This window comes from Prionailurus viverrinus, chromosome B2 (assembly GCF_022837055.1).
Source record: "Prionailurus viverrinus isolate Anna chromosome B2, UM_Priviv_1.0, whole genome shotgun sequence".
Classification (NCBI taxonomy): Eukaryota; Metazoa; Chordata; class Mammalia; order Carnivora; family Felidae; genus Prionailurus; species Prionailurus viverrinus.
This window is the reverse complement of record NC_062565.1, coordinates 29690637-29704782: the sequence shown is the minus strand read 5'-3', so window position 1 is coordinate 29704782 and position 14146 is coordinate 29690637. Positions and strand designations below refer to the sequence as shown.

Sequence of the window (14146 nt, the reverse complement as noted above, 5' to 3'; positions counted from 1 at the left end):
TCAACTTTACAAATCTTTTCTTTATTACCTCATCATCCCCACATGCCAAGAATTACAAAACACAATTCATATCTGGATTCTCATTTTCAATAGGGAAGTAAGGCAACAATACTCTGACCAACATGAAATAAAGACAGGGATGGAAACAGTCCAGCCCTACCTCTGCTGGAACAAGAAAGCAGATCAGAAAGGAAACAGGAATCAGTATGGGGAGGGGTCATGGTGGGCAGGGTGGGCCAGTCTCCCAACATTTTCACAATATGCTAATGGGAACATCAGCATAATGGGAACATTCTGACACCACTTGCAGAAAGAGAAGTCAGGGGCTCTTGATGTTACCAAGTGGGAGCGTGGGCAAATCTTGCATTGGTCAGACCCCCACAAGGGAGCAGGTTTCACACTGCGAAAAAATTAATCATGAACACATTTAGATCAGTCACATAAGTGCCACATTCTCAACAGCCCCTCACATGTTCAAAGTGTCCCTAGTGCCCCCACTCCTCCCCTCTTCAGGCCCTCCAGAGTCTTACCTTTAGGAGCCATTAGAGACGAATCAGAGCCCTGGGTACTGCCATTGCCTGGGGATAGAACACACAGGACGTGATGAGAACCACAGGAGTTGATACTAAAGGAGCAGCTATAGGGGGTGGGGGCAGTGAGCTCCCCATGGGGTCCTGTCTACACTATCCCAGGGTGCCAGGGATCACCCCCTCCATACTTACATGCAGCGGGAGAGTAGCTTGGTCCTTTTCCTCCTGTGGGAAGAAAATATCATGTTACAAACCTGGGACAGATGGGCCATGAGATCCTAGAGCAACTTCCTAGTCCTGGTCCAAAAGGAAGTTTCCGGAATTTTGACTGAAGACCCAGGACAGGATCGGGAAACATGAAGAAAGGCAGGATCTGACCCACCTGACTTTGTGGAGGGCTGTCCTTAGCAGGGACCTTCCTCTGTGTCCTGTCACTGCTGGGAATCAGGTCCCCATCACCAGAATTACCAAGTGAAAATCTGTCCTTGATTTTCACAAGTGCTTTGTTACAGAGTGAATGTTAGTAACGGCTCCAGAGTGGGCAGGTACATGTGTGTGGATGGTACTTCCCAGGAACCAGGCAGGACAATGTGCTACCTAGGAAACCCCCCAGCAGGACAAGTGAACTCAGATCCCCCCACTCTATTCCTACCTGAGAACTTCTTCCTCCAGATCACAGCTCCAACCACCACAGTGACCACAAGGACAGCCACACCAGCCATGATGCCCGGGATGGGGATGGAGGGCTGAGAGGATGGTTCTGGAAAGGGAAGGAAGCTGAGGGGCCCAGATATCTGGCTTCATTCTTGACTTTGTGAAATTCTCCAGAAGGGCCCTGCTTTCTCTGACATGGGGCTCTACCCGAAACCCTCCTTACCCCATCTCAGGGTGATGGGCTCAGGCAGCCCCTCGTGCTGCACATGGCACGTGTATCTCTGCTCCTCTCCAGAAGGCACCACCACAGCTGCCCACTTCTGGAAGGTCCCATCTCCTGCACGCCTGGTCTCCACAAGCTCTGTGTCCTGGGTGTGGTCCTCCCCATCACTCTGCCAGGTCAGGGTGATCTCCGCAGGGTAGAAGCCCAGGGCCCAGCACCTCAGGGTCACCTCACCGTCAGAGATGGGGTGGCGGGTCATGCGTGTGTTGGGAGACTCTGAGGAAGAAGAAACAGAGAATCCACACCGTGGTTTAGCTTTATGGGCCACTGAAACTGCATCCACGTGACCATCCTGAGGTGGACAGGACAACTGGTCTGGATGGAAGAAGCACAAAACCCTAGACAGCGGTCTAGCCTTTGGTATCTCCTGATCCTTGTTAAGTTCTGGAATCAGGGAGAGAACCCAGGTAGGAAGCTGCTGGTCCAGAGGGGGAACACACTGTGGTCCTGACTGGTGGAGGGTGAATGACTCAGAAAACCCAGACTCAGATCTCCAAACATGTTCTCAGATGGAGAACAAGGCCTTGAAAGGGAAGGTCAGGGTTCACAAGGTGGCTGCCAGGGCCAAAGGGAACTGCTGATGGGTTATTTCAGGGATGATCTCAACAGCCATCCCAAGGAGAGACTGGATTCCTGTCTGTCCTTTATAGAGAAAAGCACCCTCAAGGTGAGTCTGTCTCTAGTAGGAATATGAACGTCGAGGCAGATCTCCCTCTTCCCACCCGGGGAGGGGCGCTGTTCTGACACTGAGTCCATTTTCCCTTTCTCGTGGGAAGCTATGCCCAGTGGAGGGGAGATCTAGGAGGCCCTGCCGCCCAAGTACCTGTGTGCTGCAGCGTCTCCTTCCCGTTTTCCAGGTGCCTGCGGAGCCACTCCAGGCACGTGACCTCCAGGTAGTTCCTGAAGTCCTTAGTCACACCAGCCGCCTCCCACTTGCGGCGTGTCATCTGCGCTGCGGTGTCCGCCGCGGTCCAGGAGCGCAGGTCCTCGTTCAGGGAGATGTAATCCGCGCCGTCGTGGGACTCCTGACTGTACCCGCGGAGGAGGCGGCCGTCTGGGCCCTGGCCCCATGTCACAGCCGTACATTCTCTGGGTGCTGTGTGATCCTGGACCCACCCCCGCGGTCAGCCCCGCCCCCGCGGTCAGCTGCGGAGACAGAGACCACGTGGATAGACATGCCATTAAGTACAAACTCTAACTGAAACTGCTCAAAAGTGCCCGCGGGTGTTTCCTGGGTCGGCAAACGCAGTGGAATGGCGGTGGTGGGAGGGAGCGGGGGAGGGGAAATTCTGCGGCCTCGAGGTTGCCCTCACACCCGGAGACTCGGGGCGACCCTGGCGCGTCCTTTCGGATGGGGATCATGACCTGGACTCGGGCCCGCGTCGCTCACCGGAATCGCTCTGGTTGTAGTAGCGGAGCATCGTGTTCAGGTTCACTCGGGAAACTTGTGCGGTGTCCAAGTAAATCCGGGTGTTCCGGTCCCAATACTGCGGCCCCTCCTTCTCCACCCATGGCGCCCGTGGCTCAGCCCTTGGATTCGGGGTGTCGCTGTCGAACTGCTCGAACTGCGTGTCGTCCACGTAGCCCACGGCGATGAAGCGGGGCTCCCCGAGACCGGGCCGGGACACGATGGTATCGAAATACCTCAGGGAGTGGGAGCCTGCAGGCGCGGAGGGGCTGAGACCCCGCCCGACCCTCCTCCCCGCGCGGGGCCCGGGTCCAAGGGGGAGGCGGCCAGGAGGGCAGGGGGAGGGGGACCCGAGTTGGGGAGAGCAGGGCGGAGTCTGGGAGGGACGGGGGAGGAAAGGCCGGGGCAGGGGGCGGGTGGGGATCTGGGGCGGGGCAGTGGACAGGCAGTTTTCCCGAGGGTCCCGCGTCCCCGCCAGGCGGTCCCCTGGCTCCTACCCCGCAGAGTCCCTTTCCTCCCGACCCTGCACTGACCCGCCCAGGTCTCAGTCACGGCCAAGGCCCCCGACAGCAGCAGGAGGAGCGTTTGGGGTTCTATGAACCCCATCCTCAGCGACTGGGAAGAATGAGTCCCAGTTTGGTAGAGGAGCGGGTGAGGAGACTTTATAATTCAGAATCGCTTTGCGGCTGATTGGCTTATCTAGAAATGGCATCCAATGGGAGTGAGAACTGGATCTATGTCATGAGGATCCAGACCGGAGGACATGACACAGACTGTGACTGGGAGAAGTAAAACTGTGGAAGATGGGGACTCCCCGTACACACGACCTCTTTTCCCCAGCACTGCCTTAGTGTCTGGAAACCTGAGAGGCAGGCCCAGCGACGGGGGACTTTGCCTAGACCCCTCTCCTACTGCGGTGCTCTTTGTGACACTGTCTCCCTTAGTCCTGCCCCAGGAGCTGTGTTAGTCAGTGTTTCTCATTGTGTTCGCAGAATATCTATCCAGTCTTACAAAGGATCCGAAGGATAATTTTGTCTGTGGGTTATACCTATCAATGTTTCCCATAGTTGGTGGAAAACAGGTTTAAATATTTATTAATTCATTTAGAAAAATATTAATTACTCATAGCATGAAAACAGAAATAGATTTTTTAAATTTTATTTACTTATTTTTTAATTTAAATTTTAGTTAGATAACATACAGTGCATAATTGGTTTCAGGACTACAATTCAGTGATTGTTTACATACATATAACATCCAGTGCTCATCACAAGTGCCTCTCAATACTAATCACCAATTAGAACACTTTCCACCCACCTCCCTCCATCAACCCTATTTGTTCTCTATGTTGTGGTTTGTTTCCCTCTCTACTCTCCCCACTCCTTCCCCTTTGTTCATCTGTTTTGTTTTTTAAATTCCACATATGAGTGAAATCATGTAGTGTTTGTCTTTCTCTGACTTATTTCACTTAGCATAATGCATTCTACTTTCATCCACATCATTGCAAATAGCAAGATTTCATTCCTTTTGATGGATGAGTAATATTCCGTTGTGCCTATATACCACGTTTTCTTTATCCATTCATCAGTTGATGGACATTTGGACTCTCTCCACAGTTTGGCTATTGTTGATGATGCAGCTATAAACAGTGGCGTGCATATACCCCTTTGAATCTGTATTTTAGTGTCTTTTTTGGTAAATAACTAATAGTGCAATTGCTGGGTCATAGGGTAGTTCTATTTTTAGTTTTTTGAGGAAACTCCATGCTGTTTTCCTGAAGGGTTGCACCAGTTTGCATTCCCACCAACAGTGAAAGAAGGTTTCCCCTTTCTCCACATCCTTGCCACACCTGTTGTCTTTGTGTTGTTAATTTTAGCCATTCTGACCGGTGTGAGATTGAGATTGTTATCTCATCGTGGTTTTGATTTGTATTTCCCTGATGATGAGTGATGTGGAGCATCTCTTCATGTGTCTGTTACCCATCTGGAAATCTTTGGAAAAGTGTCTCTTCATGTCTTCTGCCAATTTCTTAAATGGATTGTTTGTTTTTTGGGTGTTGAGTTTGATAAATTCTTAGAGATTTGGATACTAACCCTTTATCAGATATGTCATTTGCAAATATCTTCTCCCATTTCATCGATTGCCTTTTAGTTTTATTGGTTGTTTCCTTCACTATACAGAAGCTTTTTATCTTGATGAAGTTCCGACAGTTCATTTTTGCATTTGTTTTCCTTGCCTTCGGCAACATGTTCAGCAAGAAGTTAGTGCAGCTGAGCTGGCTGTGTTCTCCTCTAGGATTTTGATGGTTTCCTTTCTCACATTTAGATCTTTCATCCATTTTGAATTTATTTTTGTGTATGATGTATGAAATTGGCCCAGTTTTCCCAACACCATTTGCTTAAGAGACTGTCTTTTTTCCGTTGGATATTCTTTCCTGCTTTGTCAAAGTTTAGTTGATAATATAGTTGCAGATCCATATCTGGGTTCTCCATTCTGTTCCATTGATCTATCTGTTTTTGTGCCAGTACCATACTGTCTTGATGACCAGAGCTTGGTAATATAGCTTGAAATGAGAATTGTGATGCCTCCACTTTTTTCTTTTTCAGGATTTTTTTTTTTTTTTTTTTTTTTTTTTGGCTATTCGTTTGTGGTCTTTTGTGGTTCCATACAAATTTTAGAATTGTTCTAGCTGTCTGAAAAATGCTAGTGGTATTTTGATAGGGATTGCAATAAATGTATAGATTGCTTTGGGTAGTATAGACATTTTAACAATGTTTGTTCTTCCAACCCATGAGCATGGAATGCTTTTCAATTTCTTTGTGTTCTTTTCAATTTATTTCATACGTGTTACATAATTTTCAGAATATAGATATTTTACCACTTTGGTTAGGTTTACATTTAGGTATCTTATTATTTTTGGTACAATTGCAAATGGGATTGATTCCCTGATTTCTTTTTCTATTCCTTCTTTATTGGTGTATAGAAATGCAACAGATTTCTGCAAACTGATTTTATGTACTGCGACTTTGCTGAATTCGTGTATTATTAGTTGTAGCAATTTTTTTGGTGGAGTCCTTCGGGTTTTCTACATAGAGTATCATGTCATCTGCAAACAGTGAAAGTTTGACTTCTTCCTTGCCAATTTGGATGCTTTTTATTTCTTTTTGTTGTCTGACTGCCAATGCTAGCACTTCCAGTACTATGTAAATAGTAATGGTGAGAGTGAATATTCATGTCCCCTGACCATAGGGGAAAGGCTATCAGTTTTTCCCCATACAGATCTTTGTATATGGCCTTTATGATGTTGTGAAGTATGTTCTATCTATCCGTATCTAGTCGAGGGTTTTTATCAAGAATGATTCTGTATTTTGCCAAATGTGTGGAGTTTTGTTGTTTTGTTGTTTTTGTTTTTGTTTTTTACATCTATTGACAGGGTCATATGGTTCTTATCCTTTCTTTTATCATGTTGGTTGATTTGCAAATAGTAAACCAGGCTTGCAGCCCAAGAATAAATCCCACTTGATACTGGTGAATAATTTTTTTAGTGTACTATTGAATTCAATTTGCTAGTGTCTTGTTGAGAATGTTTGCATCCAGGTTCATCAGGGGTATTGGCCTTTAATTCTCCTTTTCAGTGGGGTCTTTGTCTGGCTTTGGAATCAGGTAATGCTGGCTTTGTAGATGAGCTTGAAAGATTTCCTTCCATTTCTATTTTTTGGAACAGTTTGAGGAGAATAGGTATTAACCCTTCTTTAAATGTTTAGTAGAATTTCCCTGGGAAGCCATCTCGTCCAAGACTCTTGTTTGTTGGGAGATTTTTGATTACTGATTCAAATCTTTGCTGGTTGTGGGTCTGTTCAAACTTTCTATTTCTTCCTGTTTCAGTTTTGGTAGTGCATGAGTTTCTAGGAATTTGTCCATTTCTTCCCAATTGCCAGTTTGTTGGCATATAATTTTTCATGGTATTCTCTTATAATTGTTTGTATTTCTGTGGTGTATCTCTCTTCTTTCATTCATGATTTTTATCTATTTGAATCCTCTTTCTTTTCTTTTTGATAAGTCTGGCCATGGAGTTATTAATTTTGTTTATTCTTTCACAGAACCAGTACTTAGTTTCATTGATCTGTTCTACTGTTTTTGTTGTTGTTATTATTGTTGTTGTTTCTATATATTTTGTTCTGCTCTAATTTTTATTATTTACCTTCTTTTGCTGGCTTTAGGCTTTATTTGCTGTTCCTTTCCATAGCTTCTTTAGGGGTAAGTTAGGTTGTGTGTTTGGGACCTTTCTTACTTCTTGAGATAGGCCTAAATTGCAATATACTTCTCCCTTAGGATCACCTTTGCTGCATCCCAAAGTTTCTGGACTGTCCTGTTTTCCTTTTCATTGGCTTCCATGTATTTTTTAATTTTTTCTTTAATCTCCTGGTTAACCCATTTGTTCTTTAGTAGCATGTTCTTTAACCTCCATGTACTTGAAGGCTTTCCAAATTTTTCTTGTGGTGACTTCGAGTTTCATAGTGTTGTGAACTGAAAATACACACGGTATGATCTTGATCTTTTTGTTCTTGTTTAGGGATGATTTGTGACCCAGTATGTGATCTCTTCTGGAGAATGTTTCATGTGTACTCGAGAAGAATGTGTATTCTGCTGCTTTAGGATGAAATGCTCTGAATATATCTGTTCAGTCTATCTGAACGAGTGTCATTCAAAGCCAAGGTTTCTTTGTTGATTTTCTGTTTGGATGATCTGTCCATTGTTGTAAGTGGGGTGTTAAAGTCCCCTACTCTTATTGTATTATTATCAATGAGTTTCTTTATGTTTGTTACTAATTAATTTATATATGTGGATGTTTCAAGTTGGGGGCATAAATATTTACAATTGTTAGTTCTTCTTGATGGATAGACCCCTTAATTATGAAATAATGCCCCTTTTCATCTCTTATTATAGTCTTTGTCTTAAAATCTAGTTTGTCTGATGTAAGTATGGCTACTCCAGCTTTTTTTGACATCCATTAGCATGACAGATGGTTCTCCATACCCTCACTTTCCATCTGCAGGTGCCTTTAAGTCTAAAATGACTATCTTATAGGCAGCATATAGATGGATCTTGTTTTTTTCTTTTAATCCATTCTGATATCCTATTGATTGGAGCATTTAGTCCATTTACATTCAGAGTGATGACTGAAAGATATGAATTTAGTGCCATTGTGTTACTTATAGGGTTGCTATTTCTGGTGATTTTCTCTGGTCCTTTCTAGTCTTTGTTGCTTTTGGTCTGGTTTTTTTTTTGTTTGTTTGTTTTTTGTTTTGATCTACTTAAAATTTCTTGCAGGGCTGGTTTAGTGGTCATGAACTCCTTTAGACTTTGTTTGTCTAGGAAACTCTTTATCTCTCCTTCTAAACTAAAATACAGCCTTGCTGGATAAGGAATTCTTAGCTGCATATTTTCCCCTTTCAGTTGAAAATATCCTGCCACTCCTTTCTAGCCTGCCAAGTTTCCACATGGACAGATCTCCTGCAAATCTGATCTGTCTTCCCTTGTATGTTAAGGACCTTTTTTCCCCTCTTCCTGCTTTCATGAAGCTTTCCTTTTAGGTGTATTTAGTGAATTTGAATATCATATGCCTTGGCAATGGCTGACTTTTGTTTAAGTTAATTGGAGTTCTCTGCACTTCTTGAATTTTGATATGTGCCCTTCCCCGAATTAGGCAAGTTTTCAACTATAATTCACTCAAATAAACCTTCTGCCCCTTTTTCTCTCTCTTCATTTTCTGGGACTCCTATGATTCAAATGTTTTTACGGTTTAATAAGTCACTGAGTACCCTAAGTGTGCCTTCGTGCTCCATGGTTTTTGTTTCCCTCTTCTTTTCAGCTTCATTATTTTCCAGAATTTTATCTTCTATATCACTAATTGGCTCTTCTGCCTTGCCTATTCTTGCTGACATGGCATCTTTCAGGTTTGCATCTTGGGTATAGCATTTTTAACTTTGACCTGACTAAATTTTAGTTCTTTTATATCTGCAGGAAGGGATTCTCTGATATCAGAGAATGTTGGGTTTTTTTTTTTTTAAAGCACAGCTAGTATCCTTATAATTATTGTTTTAACTTCTGGTTCAGACATCTTACTTATATCTGTATTGATTTAATTGCTGGCCATGAGTTCTACTTCCCATTCTTTCTTTTCGGGTGGATTTCTCCATCTTGTCATTTTGTCTGGAAAAGAAAAGCAGAAAGAAAAACAAATAACAGAAAACAAACAAACAAAACAAAAATAAAAAACAAAAAACAACAAAAAATCTAGGTCCTTGGGTGTATTTTGGTCTGCTTGTTAAAAGAATCTAGAGCTAAAATATAAAACAAAATAAAACAAAAATAAGGAAACAGAAAACTAAAAGTAAATAAAATAAACATATAAGAATACATATAGATAATAAAAAATAAAAAAGGAATTGAAAAAATAAGAAAATAAATGAAAATAATAAAAAAATAAAGAATAAAAGTAAATCAGAAACCGGATCCTATTTCCCCGAGAGTTGAAGCTTTGTAGCACTGTGATCAGTAGACTTGCTGTGAGTGAGTGGTTTGTGCTGGTCTTCTGAAGGAGGGGCCTGCTGCTGTGGACTCAGGCTGACTTGTTTCAGAGGAAATGTGCTTCCAGGGTGCCATCGGGCTGGTCTTGGTGTAAGTGGCTTCAGCCCCCACTAGGTGGTGCTGTTTTGCTCCCTGAAGCCTTTCAGTGTTGCTGGGCTGGGATGAATAGGGCGTCGCCCCACTTTCCAGCCCTGGAGCTAAAAGATCGTGTCACCCACTCCTCAGGGAACCCTCAAAGAAGAGTAATCAATCACCCCTCTTGCCCCTGATTTCCATCAGAACCTTACTTTCACCCTGCCGGTGTCCGAGCTTTTCTGTCTCAGGCAGGACTGAGTTTCAAAACCCCAAATTTTGGGGACTTCCACAGCACACTGGCACTGTTCCTCTGGGTGATGGTCTCACTGCGCTTTTGTCAGCCTGTAGGAGGAAAGCAGAAAGTGGTCACCTGATGGTGCAGCTGTTCAGAATTTCTGGCAAAAGGAAGCAGAAAGCTGGAACCCCAGCCTGCTGCCCTCAGCCGGAGTCCTCGCTCTTACACCTGGGAGCAGTGCAGCACTTGGGCGCCCCGGTCTTTCTTGTTACCAAGAGATTCTCATACTGCGCTGCCACTCCTGGGATTCCTCCCAGTTCCCTCCCACCTGAGCACTTATAAGCCAAACACACCCCCACAGGAGCGGACTAAAATTCCAATTTTGTGCTGCTTATAATACTTGAAGTATCTCCATAAGCAGGCTCACTCCCTGCTGCCCTACCCTCAACTTTGTCTCCCCCAAATCAAATCTCCTGCCTTCTACCTTCCAGAAGGTGGTCGCTTTTCTATTTGTAGACTTAAAGTTTTTGTTTTCTCAGAACTCCAATTGAGTTCTTGGGTGTTCAGAATGATTTGATTTGGTAAGTACCTGGCTGTGTTCCAAGGAGGAGACAAGCTTAGGGTCCCCCTACTCCTCTGCCACCTGAACTCCCCCCCTCCCAAATAACTATTTCCCCAAATAAACAAGGCAGTGAGAAGAGTGGAGTTTGTTACATTTTACATATTTGGAAGTCACTTTCTTGTCTGTCTCATTAGAGACCAGTAGATGTTCAGATTTGCTTCTACATCTATTGTGTTGTTTTGGTTGAAGTATATGAAAAAATTACATCCTTGACCAAACATAGGAGAATAGTATGTGTCATAACCTTTTCAGACAGTTATGGAATTTCATCTTTGATACTATATTACAACTACACAAGTTGTACTTTCTCTAAGGTTATTTGCAAACTGGATCCTGAAACAGCATCATTGATTGACTGGTCCTTCTCTGTTACATTAAATCCATAGGCCCATCTGCACATGGAATGGATCTTGTACTAATGCATGATTGTTTTTAAGTAATGTGTTGTGTGTTGTTTCACTAAGTAATATAGGTGTTCCATCACTGATTAGAGTGGAATCGAATTATCAAAAAGTTACATTTATTACAGATCCCAACAAAATGCTTGTCAGTATGAGAAGCTATCAGGATTATTGGTGGACCACAAGTTTTCCAAAATGCTGATTTTCTCTCAAGAGCTTACATTTTATCAAGGCAACAAGTACTGCCTTGTCTTATGTGAGTTGATTTTCGTGAAGGGATAGGTTCATGTCCTTTTTCAAGAAAACTTCTGCCAAATATCTAGTCTAAATAATCCAAGGTTCTGTGTCATTCATTCCTTCAAGTAAAAAGAGCATTTTGAAAAAAAAAAAAAAAACCGAACTGTTTTCCTTGAGGCTTAAGGTTGTAACAGAAGTGCTATATTTCCCATGTCATCATAGAAGACATGTTCAAAATGTTGGTTTGAGAATAATTTAGTAAAGATAATAATTAAAAAATTATCTTTAATGTTTATTCCTTTTTGAGAGACAGAGAGAGACAGAGTGTGAGCAGGGGAGGGGCAGAGACAGAGGGAGACACAGAATCCGAAGCAGTTTCCAAGCTCTAAGCTGTCAGCACAGAGCCCGTTTCGGGGCCCAAACCCACAAACCATGAGATCATGACCTGAACCGATTGAGACATCCAGGTGCCCCACTGTCTGTGAGGTTCATAACAATTTCCCCAGCAATGTAATCCCCAGTGACTTCAAATTTGCCAGTGTGGCCCTGCTTCATCATCACAGTTAGAAACAGGACGATGACTTTGGAGCATAGCCTAATAAGACCTGGTGTTTGCCTCTCTTCCCGGCATTGTTTATGGTCTGGGGAGCGTCTGCCAGGACATGCGCGCCATTATGGTGGTACAGAAAGAGGAGAGAGGTGTTTGGTTTGGTTTCGCTTGGTTTTTTGTTTTGTTTTGTTTTGTTTTTTGGAAGTAGTGGTGAGGAATAACAACTATTGCAGTTTGGACCCATAACCTCCATTCTTACTGTTTTACCTCAGTACGAATATCAGCATAGTGAAAAAGCAAATACTGTCTAAGTGCTATTATGAAAATAGTTTAAACCTCTGTGACAGGGCCCCAGTGACGTACGGTGTTCCACAGACCTCACTTTGAGAATTGTTGCTCTGAATAAGCCTGGGAGGGTCTCCCAGCTGATCCCTGCCCTGGCCTCCTCTTAGCAGAATCCCTTTCCCTGAGCTGGACTTGGCTCTGATAACTTAGCTCTGAGTTTAGCCCCTGAGGGCACCCGGGACAGACCTCACCTCCTGGAAGTTTGCTGCCAGAGTGTCCTCAGTCTGGGAAGGAGGTGGAGGGGCCGGTATTTCCTTTTGTAATTGGGAACAGTTTGTGCCTGAAGGCACTAGACCCATGCATGACCGATTTTGATTTTGTGATACACCACCTTCCTATGTATTCGCATCTGAGAGATCTCATGTAGTCTGTAAGAGAAATAATATTGGTCTTCACATTTTACATGTACCTAATGCATCTGACTTGAGGCCCATAAAGCATGCGATGCAGTACCGTCCAATACAACATTCTGTAATGAAGGAATTGTTCTATATCTGCCCTGTCCAGCATGGTGGCCACAAGCTGCATGTGGCTCTTGAGATACAGGTGGCACTTGAAATGGGGCTAGTGTGCTGAACAGTTGCATTTTTAATTATTTCAAAGGAATTTGAATTTAAGTAGCCATATGTGGTTAGTAGCTACTAGTTTTAAAACTTAATTTATTTATTTTGAAAGGGGGAGGGACAGAGAGAGAAGGAGAAAGAGAATCCCAAGCATGCTCTGTGCTGTCACTGCAGAGTCCCACGTAGGGCTTGATCCCTGTGGGACTGTGGGATAAAGACCTGTGCTGAAATCAAGAGTCAGGCACTTAACCCACTGAGCCACCCCTGTGTCCTGAGTAGTCTCCATTTGAACAGTACATATCTAGAATATTCTTAGTTTTTGGAATCCTCCTCAAAAAAGATACTATGTGATTCACAGGTATGTGTGTATTAAATTTATCTTCGTATAGAAGTCATGGATTTATCTATGTGTGTTTGAGACATACCCTTACAAAACAGCATGAGAGTTTAATTAATAATGCATTATAACTGCTAAAGTGTATAGAGATTAACAAAACATGATATATCAAATCAAGGTGATAACTGTTCAAAAATGCCCATCACTGGAGGTAATTTTAGTTTCTATTACCTTCAGTGCCTTGGTGTTGTTTGTGTTAACCCGGTAAACACAAGCAGGCACATAAGTCTTCACTGAGCCCAAGAGAGAGGATTTGTTGAACACAACATATATGAGCTACCTTGAAGGCCCTGCACATAATTGTAAAAATCCTAAAGCAGAAGATGTACATCTTAGATTCCACCACCTTAGAATCTTTTACCTGTTGCTCCTTTGTCCAAATTCAGACATTTCTCTGTTTTCCTTCACCCTTGAAACCCTCTGCTCTTCATTTCTACCAAGGTGAAATACCTGAAACATTTATAATTGTGGGATGAAGAATTCTGTAAGTGTGGCCCAATGATTTGAAAATCATGATATGAAAATGATAAAGCCAAACAAAATTTCTGCATGTCAAGCACTCACAAAGATTCAAACACATGTCGTGATCAAATTAAAAGACACAGAAACAATTTTGACAGACAAAAGGGTAACATGCTTCAATGTTCTCCAGCCAAAGACACCAGGAGCAGCTGTGGGCATTCAAGTTGGATCTATTACTTGTTGCACTGAGAAAGAATGCACTCCTTTGGGGCCGTGAGACATCTTAATATGGTGTTGGAACCTATAAGGATATGAACTTTGGATGGGTGTTTTGGGGAGGGTTTGTGGAAGCTGGGGCACACTCCTGACTGCATGTTGTGAGGACATGTGGGCAATTCTATGCTTGACCATCTGAGTGAATTTCATTTCTAAGCAGGACAGACCAGAGTGACGATAAAGCAGTAAGGGTAAAGAAGCAGTGATTGCTCACATTAACCAGCACAGGGAGATGTTGGGTATTTTGTAGGTTGTACAGTGCCTGTTTTTGTCTGTAATTAGACAAAGTAATGTCATGGTTTCAGAGTGTCCTTGTCTGATGCTGATGTTCTTGAGATGACTGGCTCGTGTCCCACAGGAGAGTAATATGGTCCAGTGGTGGCATCGGTCAGCTTCTGAACACACTGCAGCCCAGCTGCAGTGTCAGACCAGTTCCCAATGTGGGGGCTGCTGTTTTTTCTGTGTTATATTCCATATTTTAAAATAGCTACAACTCATTCAAAAAATAGTTAAGGAA

The 14146-nt window shown here is 43.3% G+C and overlaps 1 pseudogene; it reads right to left on the bottom strand.

Annotated features, from left to right (window-relative positions):
• Window positions 1–3496, bottom strand: part of LOC125166143 (class I histocompatibility antigen, Gogo-B*0101 alpha chain-like) — a 44125-nt pseudogene extending 40629 nt beyond the window's left edge.
• Between the last annotated feature and the right edge of the window lie 10650 nt (window positions 3497–14146).